The 24053-nt window shown below is 40.5% G+C and overlaps 1 long non-coding RNA gene across 1 annotated transcript; it reads left to right on the top strand.

Annotated features, from left to right (window-relative positions):
• The first annotated feature begins 8294 nt into the window (after positions 1-8294).
• LOC116998848 lies at positions 8295-14137 on the top strand. Its single transcript, XR_004418482.1, has 3 exons — positions 8295-8447; positions 9351-9465; positions 13983-14137. It is a non-coding gene; the product is annotated as an uncharacterized LOC116998848 (long non-coding RNA).
• The last annotated feature ends 9916 nt before the right edge of the window (positions 14138-24053 follow it).

The raw sequence follows: 24053 nt of genomic DNA, 5'->3' as shown, positions 1-24053 counted from the left end.
AGCACCTTGAAGAAACTAAACTAGCACTCAAAGCTGAATAATTGGTGCAGCAGGAGGCTGTGCCCATGCTAATAGTTTTTGCTGAGATGAAGCTTATTAACATGTGCACTGGTGCATCTGTATTGCCTCTGGGACTCAAACTCAGCATGGTTCTCTGCTGTGCTGCATAGAGGTTTTACCTTCCTCTGACCTTGCTCAGGCTCCTTTGTCCTGTTCTGCTGTGCTCTGAGTTAACCTTTTGTCTGCCTGGGCTCATAGCCTACATTTTAAATCCAGGAAACTTTTTCAAGTCTCTTCTACACTAAAGGTTTTAGTTGTGCTGAAAGTATTTTGAGTTCCATTGTTATGATGCTTTTGATTTGAGGAAAGTTTGTTGTGAAGTGCACGCTTCAAATAATCTGCCCACCTCTAAACTGAATTTTTTGGCTATTACAAGTGATAAAAAATCTCACTCTGTGCTTGCCCTACCACTGTAGTTTGGGGCAAGAGGTGTGCATTTATTCCACCTGATTTCACAGACTGAATCCCTGTTTGAGAAAGAGAAAATAAAAATTAGGCTGCTTTTATGATGTCCAGACTGTGCCCTTATTTATCTATTAGATGAACAGAAACAACTTTTGGGGACTAACATAAAATAGGCTGGAAGAGAAAATGTGGTGTCTGCTGTGAAGTGCAAAGCAAACCAAAGCTCTGTGTTTTGATTTACTGCTGCTGCCACAGTTTAGGTGGAGCATTCTAGGGAGTTATCTCTTGTCATTAAGACCATAACAAAGTCCAGATAAGGTGTGTGACACACCTAACTTATCCCTCTGTGCAAAACAGCCACCTTGCTGAAACAGCACCTTTACTCACATGGTTCAGGCTATAACCCACCCAGGCTGTAACCTTCCACCTTACAGACCATCCAACCAGAGCAAGCTCCAGCAGACACAGGCTTCAGTAGTGTTTTGCTAACAGTGCCAACCATCCCAATCTGCATGTTCCATCTTGAAATCCCCTCAGCTGTAGTTAGTGGTTGTCCCAGCCCAAGGCCTCTTTTCAACAATGTTGTGCACCAAAACTGAGCACCCACTAATTAAGTAGGTGTTTTTTGGCCCCAGACAGGTTTCAGACAGCATCTGGAGACTCATCATTTGTTAGTTCCCCCTCACTGTTGCAGTGTTGAGATCACCTCAGGGTAACCCCCGTTCCACAGTCAGTCACCACACCAAGAATTAGCAGATTTTGCCTCTTCATCTTTTGTGAACTCCAGTTGTTTTGCTCCGAATGCAGCACATCCCCAGCAGATATGATTCAGATCAGGCAATCATCCTCCACAGTGTAAATCAATGAGATGAAATGTAGCCATTGACAGCACTTACAATTTTGCCCATTACTATGAAATCCTCTTTCTTTAAACGGAAGGTGCTTTTATGAATGCACTGAAGCATAGCTGACAAAGCCTCCAATACCAACTATTGCCTACATACTGCAAAACACACCAGTTATAAAAGATACATGTGGTGCATATTTATAAGGATTAGAATAAGCACTTTGTTGAGTCGCTGCAGTACATTTGTCCCTTTTTCAGGTTACTTATAAACCTTGGATATTTTCTTCTTCTCATGACTTAAATAAACACTTGTCTGTGGGCTTACCAAGCATCCCTGCCTTTCCCTGTGCTGACAGTGTGAAATTTGTACTTCTAAAACTGTGTTAAAAAAAGTCCCTGCACTGTAATTATTCTTTATGCTAATATAATAGACTAGTAAGTGTTCCTACACTTCTTGTAGGACTAATTACATTTCAATAATGTGAATCATCCCTGGAGCCACTACTGTTAAATATTTTTGGAGCAGTAACAAGGGAGTTTGTTATTTGTACACACTAGAGAAGTGTGGATTTTTGAAACAGACTAGTTTTACAGCTCTACAGCAGTAATGCTCCTCCTGAGGTGGCCATGCCAGGTCAGGGTAGATGTAGCTGGAGGATTTGCTGCATCCCATCTGATGCACCAACTCGTCACCACACTCAGACATCAGCTTTTGCAGTGGCGGAAATAAGTTTCACTTGAGACACCAATTACAATCAGCTCATTAGGAGCTGCTGAATAAAATGTAAATTTTATGGATTGTTCATGTCTAAAAAATGTAAGGGATTCCAAACCCACATCTTGTTTAATTGGCTAAATTAAATGATTTACTGTAATTTGTGGATTAGCAAATAAATCCAGAAAAGTGTTAAGGCAAGTAAACAGAGTAATTACAGATAAAGCAACAATTCCTTGTAAGAATCCTATAACAATTTTGGCAATGCACCCTGTCTGGTTGCTGACTTCTGAGGAACACTTTGTTTTTGGACAAGGAGCTGAGATGGGAACAGTCATGTCATTCACTAGGGGAAGCTGTCACTGACGCTGCAGCCTCACTGTAGCTCCTGCTCAGTGTGTTGGTGGTCAGGTGAGTCTTGTCTTCACCCTCTGCTCTGCAAGACAGCAATATTTACAATACTCCACAACTCCAGCTTCTGCCCCTCCTCAAACACCAGAGCTCTGATCCAGGTGTAGCCATTCCTGTTCTGCACTTGGGTAGATCAGTCTGGCTTCCTGAGCCACATCTGTGAGCAGGGCTGGTACAGCCTGCCTGGGCTGCTCCATCTGAACCAGCCCTGCACCACAGCTGGGTGCTGCCAAAGTTTGGGTTTGGGTTTGGGTTTGGGTTTGGCACAGCAGGATAATGAACCTGCTGCTGCAGGGAAGTAACGAAGGGCTGGGAGTAGAGAGATGTCCAATAGGGAAGGGCCACTGGAGCTGGGTGTGACAGAAATGAGCTAAGGGTGGAGTGCAAAGGGAAATCACTGGGGGGAAAGAGAGACTGAAAAAAGAGATGAAAGACTGAAAAAAAAGTAAAAACAATAAAGAGGAACAAATGTGAGATTTGAAGACAGGAAGTACAGGTGGGAGATTTTGAAGAAATTTGTAACTATCAGAAGGAAATGAGCCTTTGGGGACAACATGAGAGAAGTCTATATACCTGTATTTCATCTATTCTTCTTCCCTACCAGGAGTTTCAGTTTTTACTTTTAATATGGTCACTGAAGACACTTGAGAGAAGGACAAAGCCCTGTTTTAAGTAAGCCAGTGCTGCTCATGGCATCTCATTGAAATCTCTCTGGTCTGCAAGCAAGAGGTTCTTTGGGCTTTGAGTTTCCCACTGCAACACCAGATTGTAGCTGCTCAAACATCCTACCTGCTACAGACCTTTTGTCCTGATAGTGAGAAGAGAACAAAAGGTCATATTCAGAATGTGTCTCCTCCTTCCTGGACACATGGAATGGAATTATTCTACTGTAGTCAACAAAGGTTAATATTTCTGATGTAAAACCAACAAAAATAAATAATAATACTAGCAATAACAATAATAATAATGTTAATAATAATAATAAAAATAAAATCAATTATCAATTTAATATTTACTTGTTTCCATAGAGATGAAGTACAGATTTCCAAAACACTTGCTAAATGAACACTCAAGAACCCACACCTAGGACGTGTGACGGAACAAGGGACATGGCAAAGAGAATCAGGGAGTGTCTCTTCAATTTGTCCAGTGCAGACTCAGTCTGTAATACTAGAAAATTAAATACAGACATTTTCTCAGGCTTTGTTTTGGCCAAAGAAGCTGTGAAATGGGTTTTTTGAGCTGTGCTCATGACTTGTAATATGGAAATCTGCCAATGCATGGCTGAAATGGCATATTTTTCCTGTCTCCACACCCCCTTCTCTTTGTGTTCCCTTTCTCTTTAAATTTTTCCTCCTGATAGAAAGGGATCAGAGCCAAAAGTTCCTAATTCTGGAAACCATGTGGTTCTGAGATTTTGACTTATTTTATCTTTACCTGATGATGTGAGTGAACTACAGCCCTGCTGACTACCTCAGTGTTATCCAAGGCTAAATCAGCGTGTACCTGATCCACAAAGGAAGCATTGTACAGCATGTTGGCATTTGATCATGCTGAGGAATGAAAGCCATGTTTGACTGAGGCCTACAAGTGCCTCATTACTGCACTGTAAACAACTGGGTAGTACAGTAATGGACAAGGCTCTGAGTGCTATGAACGCCTTCACATTCACTGTATTGATTTGCAATGTGCACAGTGATGGGCTGCTGTAATAAATACAAATGCCATCGCGTAGAAATGTCAGAACAACTTATTAAAAATGTGTCTCTTCCTTGCTCGTGCACTACAGCTTGTACATCTGCACAGCTGCAGGGTTGTGGCGAGGTGGGGATGGAGCTGCACCTCAAAACTCAGCATTGCAAGAATATAAATTCAGCAAAAATCACAGCCACTACAGGCCAGTCCTTTCCTTTTTCTTTGTGCCTCCCTGTAACAGACAAGACTTCTCCTGTGCCTCAGAACACATTTCACATCACAGAGGATAATACATTGTTTCTCACATCTCAGGAGGGTTCAGGTGGTACCAGCTTTCAGCCCACATGCCACAGGCAATTCCCTGCCCACCCTCTGCCACTAAGAGAAGCTGGAAATTGGAGCCATCGTTTCTCTTAGCAGTACAGTTGTTTTATGCAAGCATGGAAACACCTCAGCATTTCCCAGGGCTGCAGTTCAAAGAAAACTCTTGTGGCAGATCTCACATTCTTCTGCTGGGTGCACATAAAGCCTGTTTGGGTACTGTTACATACACTCTCAATAGATACCCATGTGTAGATCATTGCTCTTGGAGCAGATCAGGTTTGTATAACACCTGCCTGATCTCTTGGTCCACTAGGTGGTAAGAGGCAACTTCCTTAGGAAAATGTGTGTCCCTCTGTGTTTTTATTGAGGTACAATTCCCCAGGCCATAATTCTGTGACAATTGAGGTGGGCTGCACCCCCCAGCTGGACTCTCTCATTTCTGGCAGAATTCATGCACTTACTGGTAGTTTCCTCTAGAGTTTCCCCACATGTCCTGAAAAATCTGTCCATAGCTCTAAAAAAATCTATCCCAAACTCTAACCAATGGAGAAAAGTGAGAATCAAAATAGGAAAATGGCTTTTCTGTATAGGAGAAATGACAGGCTAATAATTGCAACCAAAATAAATTAGGAGTTTATGAATAAGTGTGGAGTGTGACAGAAGCTATGGAAAGGCTGAGAGGAGAAGTGGATGGAAATCTGCTGGAAACTTCAGTGTGTTTCCACAGTCATGAATATAAATCTTGCCTATGCTTCAGAACTGTACACCTATACAAACATTTAGAGAGACAGTTCCATGATATTTGTCACCATGACCACTTTGCAGATGACAACTGAATTAAAACCCATCATATATTATTTGAAAGGGATTACTGTGCTCATCATTCAGACTGAAAAATGGAAAGGTTAGATGACTGAGCTCAAACACAGGGCTTGTGGCACAACCAAATCTGTGAGCTCTGATTCCATCTGACTTTGTTCTTGTATTTATAAAAAACGTCTTTTTAAATTCAGGAACAGAAGAGATCTATGGAGTTTCACAGAAGTCTGTAGATGTAGCTACAAGAACTGCCAGGACCATCTATTTTTTAGTGTTGTTCTCATTGTTCAGGTACTCCTATGGATTTAGATTTTCTCTACCATTCTGCTGTAGATGCCATAAGAAATGGGGAAGTCTTGAACAGAATAGAGAAGGTTTGCTCCCCACAGCCCCCCATTTGGTAGGTGTGCAGGAGGGGGAGGAGAGCCTGCTGTTAACCTCATCTGATGGGTAGTCCCTGAGGCACCACTGCCATCTGGTGAAAGCTGGAGCAGCCCATGGGGATGTGTTTGGGATCCACAAGTGACAGCCTTACCACTGCACCAAGCCCAGCAGAAGGGGAGCAGTCTGGCCCACAAAATTTTATTAGAAGTTTTCCTTTGGAGTTTTTCTTTTAAGCCTGTTTTAGATTTCTAAACCAAACCCACAATTCTTCACACAACCTTTGCACACTCATCAAAAACTATAGGAATTAAAGTCTGAGGACCATCTCTATGAGGAAATCACAGGATGGTGTCCTCTCAGACTCGAAAATGTTGGTGTAGTTTTGCTCCATTTGCCTAAGCAAACCCATTTTCTGAATTGTGTCAGAAGGAGGTCCCCTGCTTGTGTTGTGAAAATGCCCTGTTGAGGAGCAGGCAGGAGTGGTTACTTCTGCAACACTGAATGCACTCTATGGTCACATTTGTCAAAAAAGGAAGTAAAATGCTTTAGGATGTGAGCATGTATTGTCTGTGCAGTTCCCTGGGCTTAGGAAAATAACCTGATTCATGTCCAGGACACCCAAAACTTGTCTTGGCCAGACTGGCCAGGCAGATGAGGGAAAAGGAGCTGCTGGCATGAGCAAGCTGGTACAGGTATCCCTGCCTTGTGAGGAAGAGAGGAGAGGAAGGCAGTAGGAATTACTCCAAAAGCCAGTGGATGTTTTAGTGTCACTGAGCTGATATCCTGCATGGCATGGGGGAAGCCTACAGGTATGGTGTCTCCTGGGGGTTGGTCTGTTTAGACCTGGGTGTTGAAATGAGAAGAAAACTACTGGCTAAATAGACCTTACTCAAGCACCAACCTGCTGTTATCAGAGTTCTCTGTAAGTGATATGAGAGTAAAGAAAATCTCTCCAGCAGAATTGTACTCTTAGTTTAAGTGTTACAGTTGGCTGGGGTGATGGATATATACAATATTTGCTTTCTCTTTGCACTCTTACTTTTAGAATAAAAGATCTTTTGGGGGTGTTTTTTATAACATACCTTGAAAATTTATTATTAAACTGTTTATGTTGTGTTTTACTTTACCTCAAATCTTAGAATCATATTTAGAAATAGCATCAACTGCTGTTTTGACAAGGAGATGTTGTATTACAATCAATATTATATATTATATCCTGGGGTCTGTTGTCAGCAGACAGTATTAAGACATACATAATTTATTAATAATTTCAGTAGGGGCCCAAAGTCCTGAGTGAGAATCAGGCCAAGTTTTGGTCACTCTTTGGTTCAGCTTTTAATGACTTTGTAGGTGCTAGGTTACCTTCACTGTAGTGCAAACCCATTAACTTCAGTGGAGTTAAATAGCCAGTTGTTCAGGGGCATAGAAAATGCAGAGACTTAACAACTAAGTAATAGGTTTTTCAACACAACAAAAACAAAGGAAACGAAGAGATTTCTATTTTGGATAATCAATTTTGCATCCTGAAGAACACACTGGCTAGAGCACTGGAGGCTGTGAGAAGCCAATTCTTTATGCTTCCAGCCAGAACCTAGCTAGAGGCCTGAATACAGCATGTCATTATGATTAATTATGGGTAATGAGTGTTTTATGAACCTAAGAAAGAAAAGCATTTATTTTTCTGGTATTATAGTGGTAGTGTCTTGTTTTGTTTAAAGCTGGGATTGCAAAGCCAAGCAGATGATGAAACCCCTTTATTAGCTCTTTTGTTTTGCTCTAAACTGTTTACTGCACTTATGGGGCCAAATCCCCATCGCACAGTGGCTCTGCCAATGGAAGAGACAGGGATCCAGTTCAGGAGCTACGGGATTTTGTATTTTTGCCTTTTGCTCTGTTTAATCCCTTCTCTGTGTCAGAAACCCCACAGACCTATCTAGGATGCTGTTCAATAAACATAAGAGGTGGTAGAACCAGTCTGTTCCAAGAGTGGTACCCCAGGAGTTTATGAGTTTATGAGCTCTGGGCCTGACTCAGAGCCTGCTGGAACCTCCAGGAATATTTCTCTTCATTTTTGAAAGCCCTCAGACCAGATCCTTGAGGGTTTCTCCAGAACATTCTGGTCAGATTGATGAAGGCTTGAGAGTAGCGATGGCTGAGGGGACAGAGCTGTGACAAAGGCTCCATGCAAACGAAGCTGCCAGTCAGTGGCAATGCCACCACCACTGTCAGTCCAGAGTGTACCTCTCCTTGCAGGTCTGGGGGGTTTCCATCCCTCCAGGATCTCCATGCTCCTCAGACTGGGACCCTGTAAAGTGCTGGCATTACCCACAGAGGCGTTCTTGGAGATGGGCAGCAAGAGGGGATGTAAATGCCCTCTGCTTCATCCCTGTGTGTTAGCGCTCTGGGCACAGCAGGGCAGCACAAGGGGTACTGGCGCTATTAACCCCTAAGCTTTAAAGAAGGGATGGATAAAGAATTGGGGGTAAAAGCGGTGAAAGGAGAGAAGAGCTGCGGCTGTTCCCCGGCACACCAGGAGGTGGTGCCCAGCCCCTGCGCATCCCGCGGGCAGGGAGCAGCCTGGCTGTGCCAGCAGCGCTCCGGCTGGCCGGGCTCCCCCCGCCCGGCTGAAACACCGCAGCCTTCGCCCTCCTCATCCCGCTCCCCAGCTCTGCTGTGTGGTTGCTGTTCTAGGCTGGCAGTGGGAACTGTGCGAAAAGAAGCAAATGCAGGGGGACTTTGCACTGCGAACTGCTGTTGTCACGCTGCAATAATGGCAATAAAATAAAGGTATTACCCAATGACTCCTAAAGTCAATATATTTACAGGACAAGTGATTCTTGCTGTGCAGAATGCAGGCAAAAATGTGATCCGATTTTAGATTCCTTGTGCTTGCTTTTTCCATCTTGCTCAATTCTTTATATTTAAAACTTTTTCATTAAATGACGCTAAAAAAATGAATAACGGCAAAACCAAAATATTATAAACATATGGTTTTCATAAACCATAAAATCCATGTGCACTAATTTTTTAAAAATAAATTAAAAGATATGTCATGAAATTGTGTTTGCAGTTATCTCTTATTTATTATGGGAACTGCCAAACATTTCCCCTTTCTCCTTCCTGGAATATTGTACATTGGCAATACGGATTTTTTAATATATTATTTGCTTTTGATGGTAATATAGCAAAACTAATATTTTTTTTAAACTTTGTGACAAAAATGGCTTAATTGCTGAATTCCTGAAACATTAGAAAAAGGAACAGGTTAGTAAAAGACAAACTGAAGTGTTTATTTAATTTACAAAACCTCATTGTGTTATTACAAAGCTACCATATGAAAACGCATTCTGCATTGTGAAAAAAAAAAATATAGACATGAATTCAGCATATCAGAAAATAAAAAATTGACTCAGTTTATTGTTCCTAAATGTTCTGTCTTGATTTTTTGATTTTGGTTTTGTTTTGTATTTTTTTAAGAAGAACAAGGGTCTGTAAAAGATGCATTCATTTAACTTCCCAGTTGGCAATGATTAACAAAGTCTGTTGTGGGATAGTTTAGATTGACAGTATACAAAAAGGAGTATATTCCATAGTTTCTCCAGGACAAAATGAAATATAGTCTTTTTATAATTTATTTTTTGACACCTTTAACTTTTTTCCTGCTCTGGCTAACAAATCTTTTTTTTTCAGGGAAATGTTGCATATGTTCCAGGTGCAGAAGCTTCTGTTGTTTTTATGAATGCAGAGTTCTTCAGGCAGTGTGTATATATGTTTTTCAACACGTTATTAAACAAACTTTTTCAAGGTATGGGGGAAATTAAGTTGCATAAAGTTTAAAGAAACTATAGGATTAAATTTGTGCTGAATTCCTTGCTTTTTAAATTTCTGAGAAATACTGGACAGATTTTTTAATGTCTATCTTCATAATAAAACATATACCTATTTATTTTGCATTTTGCTTTGAAGGTGGGTGTCACTTTGGAAGTGAGGGTTTAGGGAGGAAGAATGGTGGTCAGCTGTAAATGTAAACACACAAGCATCATCCAAAAGACTCAATAACATATTATTTTAAATTTTAGATGAGAAAAAGCTTTTAGAGTGTTGTATCAGAATCTTTGTTGCTTTCTATCAGTGTGACTTCACTGCAGCCAGGGAAGCTACATTGGCCCATGTCAGCCAAGAGTCTGGGCTATTGTTTTGAATCTGATTTTAAGAGTAAGTGCTTTTCTACAAACCTTTAAAAGATCAGCTTTGCTTATTCAAGAAAATGAATGTTTTGAACTCTGACTTAGAGTATTAAAAAGCCTTTTCAAAATATAGCCAGATTTTCTGTTCTTGCTAATTTAACCTTCCTTTATTATCTTTAGAGAATGTCATTTTTCAAGCACGCTACTGCAGCAAACTTTTATACCATCATTAAGGATCATGGTTTATTGGATTTCATCTGACTACTCAAGCAAACATTTGTTTAGTGACACTCTGAAAGACAAGGTTGTGCCACAAATGTCTGAAATGCTTTTTGAAAGTTTCTGAGTAAAAACTTCATTGCTTTTAAGAGAACCTGGAAAGGAATGAAAATGCAAACGTTTTACATGAACTTTCTCTGTGGTGCTATGAGAAAAGTATTTGACTCCTGGGATTTTTTCAAGATTCTTACGTGATAGTAAAAAAATTTATAATTAAGTTTAGGAAAAACATGCATAAAATAGAGATATAGCTCCAGCAGTGTGGATGCAGGTGTGTGTCTGTCACTCTTAAGCAATCATTTTCATTGACAGCTCTTGATAGCAACAATTAAAGATACAATATTCTAACATCATGATGACTTTATCTAGATTTTCATGTTGGTAAGCTAAAGGAAAGTTTCCTATTTTATTCCTTTTCTTTGGATCTTTTTTATTCTTTTTTTAAATCTGGTTTTAAAAAATACAAAGGTGGAGAAACTGCATTTTGCACTTTTTTATACCCATTGCTGAAAATCTGTCACAGCTACCAAGGAAAGCTAAAGAAAACCAGAAACAGAAAGACTATTATTTATAGCTAGCAAGATACAGTATGGCACCATATGGTAGAATTTATCAAATTCTTTCCTCTCTCATGCAGGGCGAATAGGGGTTGCAGACAGTTCCCTCTTAAAGTCCTTGCTTTGCTGGCCACTCATTCATTTATGCTCTGGGCTGAATCCTGTTGGATCTACAGGTTTTATACCCCTAAAATCACTGCAGAGGGCCAGGCAAGCAGGGCTTGGCCCTCTGTGTTTATTTCTTCTCTGCTAATGCAGTTTTGCTCAAACGCTGTTTGCATTTCAATCAGCTGAAACAAGAGGATGGATAAATTAACGCCTGACTTAGCTCTTCCCATCTGATACTGAAATGCTGAGGGTTTAAGTTTGCAGGGTGACACTTACCAGGTGTAAGGTGCTGTAAGGTTAAGAAGCATCAAACCTATAATAACAGTCTGACTTCCTCTTCATTTTGTCTCCCTTTGTGTTACATACTAGGGCAAGGAAGGTCTGCCAATCACTATCATTTCTTTTTCTTGTTCTGTAAAGACTGGGTCGTCACAGCAACAGGCCTGTGACAGGCTGGTATCCATTTAGAGCTCCAGGGGGGTCCTAATAGGATTGAACCAAAAGATCAAGTGAATAGCTTCCTATTTTAGATTTGTAATAACTCTGAACTGCTTGCATATACATGGACCTTACAGTGTTTTGAGGAGACTTCTTACCAGAGAAAAGATCTGTCTGTTTCTGAGAGCGCTGCACTTTCGAAAGGATGCCCCTTAGCCTACTCCATCCTTAGAAAAGGAAGAGGAAAAAAAAAAACCAAAAAAAAAAAAGACAAACCAAATTAAGCCCACTTCTCTTTCTCCTGAACACACGAAATTGGAAGGTGTCATTTCCTTTCATTAATTCATTTTGCCAGATCAAAGTAAATAGTCTGTTTACGGAGAACAAAGAAGCCCCTTTTTGGTATTCTGTTGAAGTCGCTATCAGATTCAGAAGTTTACTCATCTTTCTGAAATCTGGCAAGGCTGCATGCTGCTGAGATTACAGCCAAACAGCTCATGCAAAACGGGCAAATAAATTCCATGCAAAACAAATTCTAACAGAGAAAGAATTAGGAGGAGGCATTTTGTTGATTTGGGAGGCTCTCGAGAGGCCGGGGCTCTCATTCAGCTTGCAGAGGGTTTAGTAAACCCACAATATTCAGCAAGCAGACGAAGAACCACTAGGGGAGGGAGGAGCTGTATTTTGTTAATGTTATTTTGACCAATTATGAAATCCACCAGGAAATAGAAGTTGCTTCATACGTTTCATTTCCAGCCACATTCTTGTATCTATTGTTTACTAGGAACAGCGCTTTATGTGGAACTTCTTGTAGGGCAAGATCCCAGGAGTAAACATGTCAAGATCTAGCTCCAGGAGCTGTAAAATGCATTTTTAAAGAGGAATAAATTTGGCTAGCTATTTAATTTTCCTAAACTACAGCTTCTGAAGCTTCTGAAGGATCTCCTTCAGAGAGCGTGGGACTGTCATAGGAGTGGCATTGGTTCTGCTGTCTGAACTAACTCCAACCAGGTTACAGCTGAGTGTTGAAGATCCCTAATGCTGCCCAGCCCTGGAGGGGTGTGCTTTGGTATCTCAACTTTGATAACACTGTGCCAAGTGATGACACCTGAAGGCTTGTCCAACAGAGCCTGTCTTTTAAATACTCTCCTTGTGCTCCTTTATTTTTGCTGATCATCAATGCCAGGCTGTACAACCAGCCCAAGACTGCCTCTGAATCTCTCTTTCAGCAAAGAGGATTTTTAGTATTTGTCTTCTCCACCCTGCCTTAGAAAATACTTTGGTTTTAACCACAGAATGCCTTCATCATCTTAAAACCAGCCCTAGACTCTTTCAGGGGGACCTTCCACTATCAAATAACGTGCAGTTTCTATACTAAAAGTGCAAGATTTACATATGTCAAGATATACTCACAAAGACTATGTCTGGGTAAGAAAATTCTCTGTTTTCCATATAGGATCTTGGCACATACATATACTTCCCTGGCACTTTTATCAGTACAAATTTTGAGTAGGATTTTGCATAGATTAGGGACCCAAAGGCACTCAGTTAATTAGAATTAGGGGCATCCCTCTGTGAGAAAGGATTAGGCAGGTAAAAGGCTAGGACTGTGATCCGTCACCTTATGGGGACAATGGTGAAACCGCAGTTCATTGGTTCGGACCCTGCGTGTGGGGTTGAGATACATGACAATGAGCACCACGATGAAGGGAACTGGGGGAGGGACATGCAGCAAAACCCAGGGGCATCTGGAATGGGCTTTGAATGGATTTTCCTAGGGCATGTTTGCCCTAACCTCAAATTTCTCAAACTTCCCTTTCACATTCAGCCAAATCAAAAGGAAGACATGCTAAACAGATTTTTATAAAGCGTTTCTGCTGTTTTCTACTCAGATTTCCTGGTGAATATGGTGTAACATGGTCTGAAAAATTGAAACAAATGTTGATGTTTTATGCATATTTTATTATGAATTTTAGGGGTATTTTGATGAAACTCTTGGCATACTTTCTATAATTTAAAAAAATAGAGGATATTTTTTCTTTGCTACAGTTTTCCTTTAAAAACCTGTGTCATGAAGACTCATTCTTAAGGAAGATCCTTAAAGGATCTTCCTAACAAAATGCAAAGAATATAATTTACCCATAAGGTCCAAAGTTTTGATGAAATTATTTTAGATACTTTGAATGTTGCCTTCCAGTTGTGAAGGAGGCACAAAGTCTTCATGACAAAGAATGTATAAATCATGTTGCAATCCATCCTACATTTTGTTGCTTATTTTCTTGAAATCCCACTATAATTTCAGTCTTTAAAATATGAAATTGGTATACCCAAGAAAAAGGAAAAAGATCAAACCAAGTCTTTAATTTTTTCTCCCATGTCATCTCTTCCATTCAGCCAGGTCTACCAGCTTGATGGTGCTGAAGAAGCAAGTTTGGTTTCCTGATGCCATTTATCCCAGATTAGCTTTCCACCCATGACTGAAGTATGCTGGGTCACAGCAACATTCTCCCCATAAAAATTTGGTAATATTTACATTTTTTCCTTTTGCTTTTTAAAAAATTTGGTCTCACTTGGCTGTGGCAGGGGTGAGGAATGTAAGGACTGCTGTAAGGACACTTGAAAAGCTACAGCTTTGACATAAAAATAGAGCTTTAAACGTAGTATGATCGTTTGGAATTCTTTTTTTCCCCCCTAACTTTCAGGCCACAGATAAAAGCTTTGAGTTTAATATGAAAAATCCCTTTTCTTTAAAGGATTTAAAGGTCCATATCCATGGAGAAGCTACCAGGCAGTGTTGAGGCCTGACCTCACACACAAGTGCAGTGAGAACCTCTCTGCTCAGGGATGTGTTCCTCAGTCTTCACCTGCAAAACAAAAAATCTGCTGGGCTTGAAGAGATATTTTAATTGTTTTTTCATCATGTGAGCAAGGCAGTGCTTTGCATATGTGTTTGTAAATAAAACATTGACTCATAGTAAAATCTGTTTGTCTAATTCTTCCGTGTCTCATGGTCATTTCTAGTCGCTTGCAAGACTAACATTTCACAACTTCCGAGCAGTTTTCTCTTCAGCAGTTTGATGTCTCTGATAAAATGTTTCAAAAAGGACCTTGAACAAACACGGTGTGATAAAGGTGTCTGTTCCCTCCTTCAGGCTTTCTCCAAGTGTTGCAATCCTGAATCCAGTTAGACAAAGACCCTATCTGTGAAAAAAACAAATATTTTATTTAACCCCGCTGTCTGATGTGTGTTCTCTTTTGTCCTGATCTAGACTAAGCTGTCCAGGTCAGGGATGGTCACCTTTGCTATTATTCTGTAACCTGTCTGCAGAAGAGAATTACTTTTTGGTTTATGTTGTACAGCACCTGGCTCCTGGCACAGTGCTAGTACAAATAATAATAATGTACAGTACCTGGCACAGCAACACCCTGTACTCTCCATACGTGGCACTGCCATAAATGTGATAGTGCAATTCTTCCAGTGCACACTCAGAATTACCTCTTACTGGAACTAAATGGATGTGGGTGTTCTTGACGATAAATCTGCCCATCCTGGCCCTTGCTGTTCTTTATGCAGTTAGCTGGAGTGAGGGATGGGATTTTTTTTCTGACAAACTACCCACTTTTCAGCTGCAAGCACAAGAAGATGCTTCCTTCAGAAGAAGGGCTTGTTTGGCCATGACATGGCAGAGCTGTGCCATTGCTCTGGGTGATGGATCTGCTGGGGCTGCCCTGGCCCAGCTCTGGCTGTGGCACTGCATGTTGGCCTCTCTCGGAGCAGGGACTCCACCGTGCTCCCCTCATGAAAACTGCATTGTCTGTCCTGCAAGGTTTGAACAAGGAAGCAAACAGCCTTGGGTAGAATTACAGAGGCAACTCCAGAGGGAAGCTCTGGGATGAGGGAATCACTCTGTGAAAGGGATAAATACTGCTCAGCTGTCAGCATGCAAGGAAGAGGACTCTTAAAAATTAGAAGAAGCAGAAGAAATTAAAGTCAGCAGCTGTCCAGCCTGGCTTGCACAGACCCCACAGCATAAGGGCAGTGTGGTCCAGCAGAGCTGCCATGGCCTGAGTCCCTCACAGCCCTCACAGCCCCTAAAAACCCTCACAGCCCTCGCAGATCCTCACAACCCTAAGCAGCTGCCGTGTGTCCGGCCTGGTTTCTTTGCTCTATGGCAAGCCTCTCACAAGTACGCCATTATTTGTATCATTTATGTTTATATTACACCCATGTGGCAGGAATGAGTGAACCCATTATTGTGGTGGAATTGCTTTCTTCCAATGGAAAAGCCCTGCCAGAGTTTTTGGACTTACTCTCTCTTTTTTTGCTTGCAGGCCCAAAGGGCTTCAGCTCTGTTAGTGCTGAAATACCTTTTTTTTTTTTTTTTTTTGGTTTGTCTGACTACAGAATACAGCAATAAGTCTCAGCTCTGCCAGACTTGTGAAGGAGTCACACTTAGGAAAGCTTTAGAACCTTCACAGGGAGAGGGGAAGAGCAATGGAGTGGCTGGATCTTAACACTGTTTTTAGTCTCAGCTAGGTTTGTGGGAGCTTGTTTACGCCAACTTCCACTAGAGAAAGTCATCCTGTGGCATGGGAGGCTATGAATTTTACACAACTTCTCTGCACCAATTTCTAACCATATATTCTTCAGAGTGCCTCACAAAAACCACCCATGTAACAATACTCTTCCCTAGAAGTGTACATTCAGAGCATTACTGTGGAAAAGCATGTGGTTCGGCTTACTGCACGGCAAATTTCCCACATAGGCAAGTCCTCTGTCTGACAGAAAGAAGACAATTGGGGCATAAATCTTTTAAAAGTGTAAAATGATAGCTGTCTTGGCAGTGGCAGATCTGATAAAGTGTATTCCACCTGGTGTGGAAAGGCAGCATATGGCCACAGCGATCTGCAGTTCAATCAGAAATTCAAGGATTTAAGTCCCAGCCTGGAAGGATTTCTTGTCACTGTCTCTCCTCAGCACTGTCTATGGATAAGTCTGTTCATGTGGCACGAGGCAAAGAAAGGGGACCTTGTTCAGTGGTTGTGCTCTGGGTATGAGGAGTGCTGGGTTTGCCTGAACTTTACAGAAATTTCCTTTCAGATCTTCAGTTATGCAGGGAAATCTGAACAGTGTTTCCCATCTACAACATCTCCCAGATCTAAGACATCTCCAAATGGGTACACCAAAGCTTTCTTCTCTAGCACCTGTAACACTAATAACACCTTTAATTACTGGTAATTGCTCAAAGTTGTAATTTTCCATACTGCTAAGTCCAAGAACAGACGTAAGAGTTGAGTACAGAGAATATCTGTAAATGCCTCTTCTAGCCTTACTCCTCCTGGAAGATCTGAGAAAGGTTCTCTGGATTTGTTTTTTTTTTTTTTTTTCATGCCGTTATAAACTTTTTCCATTTTACCTTTGTGCAGTTTTTATTTTGATTTGAAAAAGTATACAGAGGAATCTACAAGCTAGTGTGAGACTGGAGTGTTTGTACAGGCAATCTGGGAATTTCTTTTTTCATAACCATATTGAAAAGGTCTACCCAAGCTTCCATGTAAACCAGACATAGACTGTGATTAAGTTCTGCTGAGCAAGATTGAATGTTTCTGCTGGGAATCTGAAAAGGCAATTTTAATAGAGTAAAGAAAATCTCTCTGAAATCAATACAGGAAAGAGAGGCTGACAGTTTTGTTATTCATTATCTTCTACTTAAAAAGCTGTTTAAGAGTATTCCTGATATTTCCTAAAACTGGGGGGAGCTATTGATAAAGTTTATGCTTCATGTTTATGTTTAGTGAACCTAAAGATAGTTTTATGCTAATATTTCTCAGGAGAGAGGTGACCTTCAGCAAAGAGCTGCATGTATGCACACTTTACCCCAGGCCCCAGGGGCAAACACTTCACAGCTCAAAGCTTGACCTCCTCTGTGCCTCTTTGTGCTTTCTCCTAGGACTTATGTAAAGCTTAATCCTTTGATTTTAGAGGGATCCTAAATGGGCTGTAGGAATATCTTCACTGCTTTTAGTGCAGGGTTTCAAAAAGGTCCCATTGCTGCAAGAGTCTGTGCTGAAATGCTGACCAAGACCCCTGTGCCTTTACTGGAGCAGAACCAGGCCAGCTCCAGCACATCCGTGCCCTGCAGATGCTTGAAGGCATCTGCAAGCTAGAGAAGAAATAATCTATTACCAAAAGAAATGGTGGCACTCCAGGGCAAACTTCCTGCTGCTGAAGTGAGATGTAGGAGAAGCTGCCTTTCTCCATATTGCTCTTCACCCAGTAACAGGGTATGTACCTCCCAGAGCCTCTGTGCAGCTGTGACAAGGAGGGACACTGATTTTCTTCCCTCCCTGTTCGGGTGCAGGTATCTGTGCCTATCTAGACGTGTCCATTTCTTAAATTTTGTAACGCTTTAGAGCAGAGGAACCTACAGTACTTTTGTGTGAAGAGAAGTACTCCAATAAAAAGAGAATCTTATGGGGGTAGACAAATCCATACACCTTCCCTAAATTAAAAATAAACTAAGCAAACAAACAAAACCATAGCAAAAAAACAAAACCACAAAAAAAAAACCAAACCAAAAAAACAAAAAAAAAAAACCCACCAAAAAAACCAAACCAAAAAACGAAAAAAAAAACCCCAAACTGACATGAATAAAGACCATTTTTGGCTGCAGTTTAAAGACAGCTGGAGTCATTCTCTATGAAATCAGCTTCTGCATTTTTAAAAAGTACTAGGCCAAAGACAATCTTCTGTCACTACTACTTAATCTTACCCCTCCTAAGGTCATTCAGTGGTACCACTAGGTTTTCGGCATGCCATTAAAAATGGAGAAAAATTGTTCTTATATGGTGATAGCGTAATGAAACACAACCTTCCACTGGCCAGTGGGACTCTCAAGGCGGAGATATGTGGGGCTTTTATAGTGTTTGTGAAGGATACTTTATGTTCTGTAACATATGGTATTGTTGTTACTCTTTTGATTTGTAGTTTTGGGCAGACACATTCTCATAACCTCTGTGCGCCTTCGGCTTTGGAGGTCCTAAAGCTGCTATTGTTCAGTCAGTTTCCGAGCTCAAGAAGAATGTTTTCTTCATAAAGAACATGTTAAATATTACCAGAATTTCAGCATCAGTTTTATATTTCAGGCATATGATTTGGCATGTTCTACAGATGACGGAACATAGCTTTTAAGTTATGATTTAATTTAGTTTTTTTAAATTAAAAAAGCAGCTGTTTCTCTACATATGAAATATGAGTCCTCTGTAACTTCACTTACATAAGCGTTGTTTTCAAGGTATAACATATTGGATAACCTAAGAGCAGAATAAGGGCTGGATTCAGTCTAAGATCTGTCTAGCTGCTTCCTACCAGTGAGTGAGTGCAAGGCTTGGGTAAGCTTGACAAATCATTGTCAGTTGCGTGGATAAAGTTTATTTCTCTCTCTTCACAGTTATCATTCTTCTGCCAGACATACCTGCCTTCTTAGATGAGTAGAGTCTGCACACTGGTAATCAGATTTATGGGAGTTTTGGTGGTGGAATGAGTTTCATTAGTGGGTAAACTGAAGGATTGCAAAGGGGAAGGCAGATCTTTTGGATTATATTCCCAGTACCACCTATGCTGGGTGAAATGCTCCTAATGCAGAGAAACAGTGCAAGATCCCTTTTATGCTCTATTTTAAGAATGCAAGGAGTTAGTGTGTGATGTTGTGAAGAATGTAAGAGTCCCCTCTTGTTTATGTGCTGCTGATAGTTTGGTGAACCACACACAGCATGGACTGCAGGATTATATATGGACACTTTTAGTGATGCCTTGATTTTTTCAAATGTCATGAAGTCCTTCTGGCTTTACACAGTTTGATGTTACATTTTTTCCTAATCTTTGTTATATTTTTCTTAGCCCCTTTTTCATTTGTGCTTTCACGAATTTCTCAAAAACAGTGAATAAGTTGGCTGTATAATATTCTAAGAAGAATGCAGGCAGGATATGCAAATGTGTGCTAATAGCTGTGTTTCAGGCAGTGCAGTGTCTTTGTGGCATGAGACATCTCTCTTCTAGGAGTGTGAGAAAAAGAAATTTCTTCAGATTGAGTTTTTCCACACTAGACTAAGCATCTGTAACTCTGACAATACTCAGTCACTAAAAATTGTTCTTCTCATTCAGTATCTCTTTTGCTTACTGCTATTATTCAGGAGCAGTTGTACTCCAGGATTTCTGAACAGGAAGGGAAAGAGGTCCATTTTTCATGCACCTATCTGCTCTCAGGTTTCCACTCATGTCTCTTCTTGGGGCATCCTATGCAGCAGTGATAAAATGAATGTCCCTGAAATTTCCTGCACCTCATTCCAGATATTGCACATCATTTATATGCAGTCTCACAATGCAGTAATTTTTCTAACATAGTGTGGGTAGCTGAAATATGTGGTACTACTTGTATGAGGACAAAACTTTAGTTTAAACCTTAATGCTGTGTTGTTGGGTTTTTAAATCAGATTCAATATGTACCTTAGATGAGATCTTCACACACTTTTCCAGTGAATTGCTGTGCCAGTGTCAATTGTGATAGTAGCTCATTCTTGGTTTTATGGTTCAGTACCAAGGGGAGGTCTAGAGTAATAATGAGATGGGTAAAAAGCCTCTTCCTATCCCCACCTCCTATTAAATCAGCAAATCAAAATAGTTGATTGGAGGATCATGGTCCACAATTACTCCCAACAGTCTTTAAAAAATTCTTTCTTTCATGGAGTTGCTTAAGATGATTTTTGAGCTCAACAGCTTTAATATAAACAACTTCATTATTTTGATTTCTTCTTAAAATATCATTAAAATATTTTTTTATAAAGTAGCTAATCCCATGAGATAAGGCAATAATATGACATCAGTAGATCAAAAGTTTTATTTATCAAATATTTGAGTAAAATTTTTAGCCATTATTTATCTATTCCACTTTGTTGTTTTCAAACTATGTGCTGAATTTGAACTGAATTTTCAAATATTTCCATGCATGGTCACAACACACATTTCCTGATGCATATATTATTTTTCTGAAAAATTTTACCCTACTGTGTTGGAAATGCCTGATGTGACTGTAAAGCATGGGCAAAAAAGTGAATTTTGGATGAAGAGCCATGTTAATGTTTCACATAGGGAATCTCCACCCAGAAATTCAGCTAAGAAAAGTGGAGTTGTTAATGCAAAGACTTTCACTGGGAAAAGTTTGAGACAGAGTGAAAGCAATAAATCAGTGATTTAAATCAAGGCTAGGAGTCCATAAATTCCTTTTTCAGCAGTAGGTTAAACTGTCAGGTATAACCAAAGCTCACAGCTCTTGCTGGTCCTGATTCTGCACGTGCTATTGCTACCAGGTGTCCTGTTCCCTTCTGGGACCTGCCCCCAAGGGAACAGGCTGGGACCTCACCCAGCTGGGGCTATGCCTCAGACATGGCATTCCTGGGGACATTTCCAGTGCTGCTGTGCAAGCCCTTTGATAATCAATACCAAGCCTGACAGGTTTTCCATGATCCTGTGTGATAGATTCAGTGTAAGAAGACTCTCACTGTGGAACTACCATTCTGACTTTTTCCTGAATGAATTATTCATATATAAATATCTCAATAGAAATTATATATTTATATATTCGTGCCTTTATCTATTTTATAAAAATTATACATTGAATAGATACTTATTTTTCTCTGTTTTATCTGGTTTTTGACTTGCAAGCAGATCACTGAGATGTACAGCTGTATACCACATTTTTTTCTTGTCAGGTAAATTACTTGAATTGTTTTATTCCTTCAAACAATCTTTCAGTATAAGTTTTATCACACCAGCTGCTGCTATGTTGTCCTTGTCATAAGTCTCTCAGTGTATCCTAGACAAATCCTTTTTTTCAGGTTTTATAGTCCAGTCATCAAATTAACTTTGGATCATAATGTTTCTTGGGACAGCAGCAGTTCTGTGGAACACATGCTGACAAATCAGCTGCTCATCAAAAAGGGCAAGAAAGACAATAGGAATTTCAGGGCACTTGTGAACTTCATCAGAGTGTGTTTGTGTCAGTTTTACGAGGACCAAAATAGAATATTGCTGGAAATCAGAGGAGATCAGAGCGGACTAATATAGTTCATGAGTCCATTTTTGTGGACAGCATCTGCAGCACCTCTCTGGCAGCCTTTTTGCCTGATGGGACTTGCAGCCTGTGTTTAAAACAAGTCCCTCTCTTAGCTGTTACCTGCTATTCCTCCTGATGGCTGCAATTGCTGAGTGTGGTGAATGCATTGACATTCTGACATTAAAGGTAAGCAAGAGCTATGCTGAAATAACATTAGCAGCAGAACTGGGAGCTGCACTAGGTCCTCCAGGCTGCTCAGTCCCTTAAAAGGGAGAGTTAAGTTAATTTTAGGTGTTGCAAATGCCTTCTGTGCAGCATCTGCTCAGCAGAAATTTCCTCTGCAGTTCTAAGTCTGGCTTAGGCAGGTTAATAAATCTCTGCCTCTCTTTGGCTGCAGACATTTGGCATTTTACAGCTGCACAAGGTGGAGAAAGAGAAAGTTATATCTTGTATGGAAAGATAATTCTAGGGCAACACCAAAGGAGTACACAGACTTCTTAATTCTTGATGCTCTTATAAGTAGTGGAGTGTGTTGTTTTATTACAAAACAAAGGCTCAGAGTGCAGAAAGTGAGAATTGAGGAGACTGAGTGGACAGAAAGGAAACAGATTTCCTTGCAGAGGAGACTGGGGAGATGTAAGGAAATCTGTATCTGTGTATGTGATTTGTTGCTGTCACTGGAGCTACAGAGTAGCCTAAATCAGATTCTGGAAACTGTGATTTATTCCACACTGCTGATAAATGAACTCAAATAATATTGATTCAAGATATTTTCTTATTTTAATGGGTTTTGTGTACACCCAGTTTGAAATGCTCAACAAAGTTATAAAAATGTCCTATCAAGTTTATGTACTTCTAAATTGTGATTAATTTGATTTACAAAAGCCAAAGTCTAAAAAGAATGGGAACATTCATAACCCAGTGATTTAGTACAAAACATAAAATTACTGGCAAAATAATACAGTTATGTGTTTAAAAAATGTAAGGAATAAGTTCCAATGATGCCATAAATTCCAGGAAAATATTTTAGGAACTACAACACAGAAATTTATTGTGTCTTGGCTGGAATATGATTTCTCCTTGGCCAACAGAACACTTTATAGCTTTAAATCTATGGATCAGTATCAAAGCTGATTTTATCAGAGAGGCTTCTTTTAGATTTATATGTAATTTCCTAAATTGAAAATATTAAAATAGCAGGTAAATTAACAATCATTTTACACTTAAAATGCAATAATTTAAATTAAAATTTAAGCTGCTTGTATATTGTGCATGATAAATTTGCGAGGTACGTAGGTTCAGCGAGACAGTTCTCATCTTTCCTGCTGGGATGGTGTCAGAACGACTGCTGTCAGTGTTCTGTTCAGTTCTCCAGGCAAACCTGACAGAGGGTGGGTTTGGTAGAATTGTCTGATAGTTTGGAGGCTCACAATTCAACCTCTAATAAAAGGCACACCTCTGTAAACAAGAGAGCTACACAAGAAAATTGTGCTATCCCTGATTGCCATGAGCTGGCACAGAGGGAGATTCTGTTCCATTGCTTTCCAGGTCCATTTTCCCTTCTGCACTTCAGAGATGCTCCCCTGAACCTCTTCTTAGCAGGGCAAAGACAAGAGTGTGGAACATCTGACCAGTTCTATCGTTCTCTATGTAATCCTGCAAGATCTTTTCCCTTCTATAATTGTTTGGGGTGTTTTTGTGGCCAGGCAGAGCTGTGATGCCTGGGATGTGTTAATATGACCAAGTTTTGGCTCTGTTACACCTTTAATTCAGGTGAGCCACAGACAGAGATAGATATGTTCAAAGGCAGAGTGCTGCACTTCTCAGATCTTCACACTGATCATTTCCATAATGCTCTGAGTAGAGGTTTAAGTGACTGTCAGGTTAATAAAACTTGATGTTCCTGCCCTAAGGATTTTACTGTCCAAAGTTCAGTTGCATATTATGACCCAGACTCAAGGACTTTCGAAGTCAATTAAATTTTTTCCATTCATGTCTCAGCTGCTGAGGAACATTTGAGCTGTGCATTGCAGAGTCATGACTGCGGCTATGCCAGGGAGAGGCAGAGGTGTTGTCCCATTCATCCTCCAAGCAGATGATCCTTGAATGCACCCTGACACCTCTCACCCTCTCAGGTGTTTCCAGAGACCCTGGGGCTCAGCCCTTCCTGGTTGATGCTTGATCTACATGAATTTGTGAAGTCCTTCAGGGGAGCGAGAGGATATTTTATGTTTGCCATGTGTCTGCTGAGCCCTGCTTTTCTCTGCCTTGTTTGTGGTGACATGGAATGATACACAGCACATCATCTTAGATGTCTTGCAGCTCATGACACCTGCAGGGCTCTGTCCATTGCCTCCTCCCCAAAGAAACCACGGTAAAAAAGATGGGGATGGCAAACTGGCATTGGAGTGCAGCAGAGATACATCAACACCTGCATTGAACTGCTGGGTCTGTGTGGGGTTTCAGTCCCACTGGAGCAGCACAGGACTCAGGGCAAACATGAGAATCTGTTAAAGGATAAGAATAAGTGTTTGAGTCTTGTCTTGCTGCCTCAGGAATAAAGCTGATAAAATGATATGTATATTTATATATGCATAATGCTCTGTCCAGCTCCTTCAAAACACTGTGTGCCTTCACCACCCGTCTCTGGCACGGGGCTCACTTGAAGCTTGTGTTTGCAGCTAATGCAAAGGGCTGTGCAGGCAGTGTGGC

Source organism: Catharus ustulatus, chromosome 7 (assembly GCF_009819885.2).
Source record: "Catharus ustulatus isolate bCatUst1 chromosome 7, bCatUst1.pri.v2, whole genome shotgun sequence".
Taxonomy (NCBI): Eukaryota; Metazoa; Chordata; class Aves; order Passeriformes; family Turdidae; genus Catharus; species Catharus ustulatus.
Note: the sequence above shows the minus strand (reverse complement) of the source record. Positions and strands in the feature narration are given on the sequence as shown.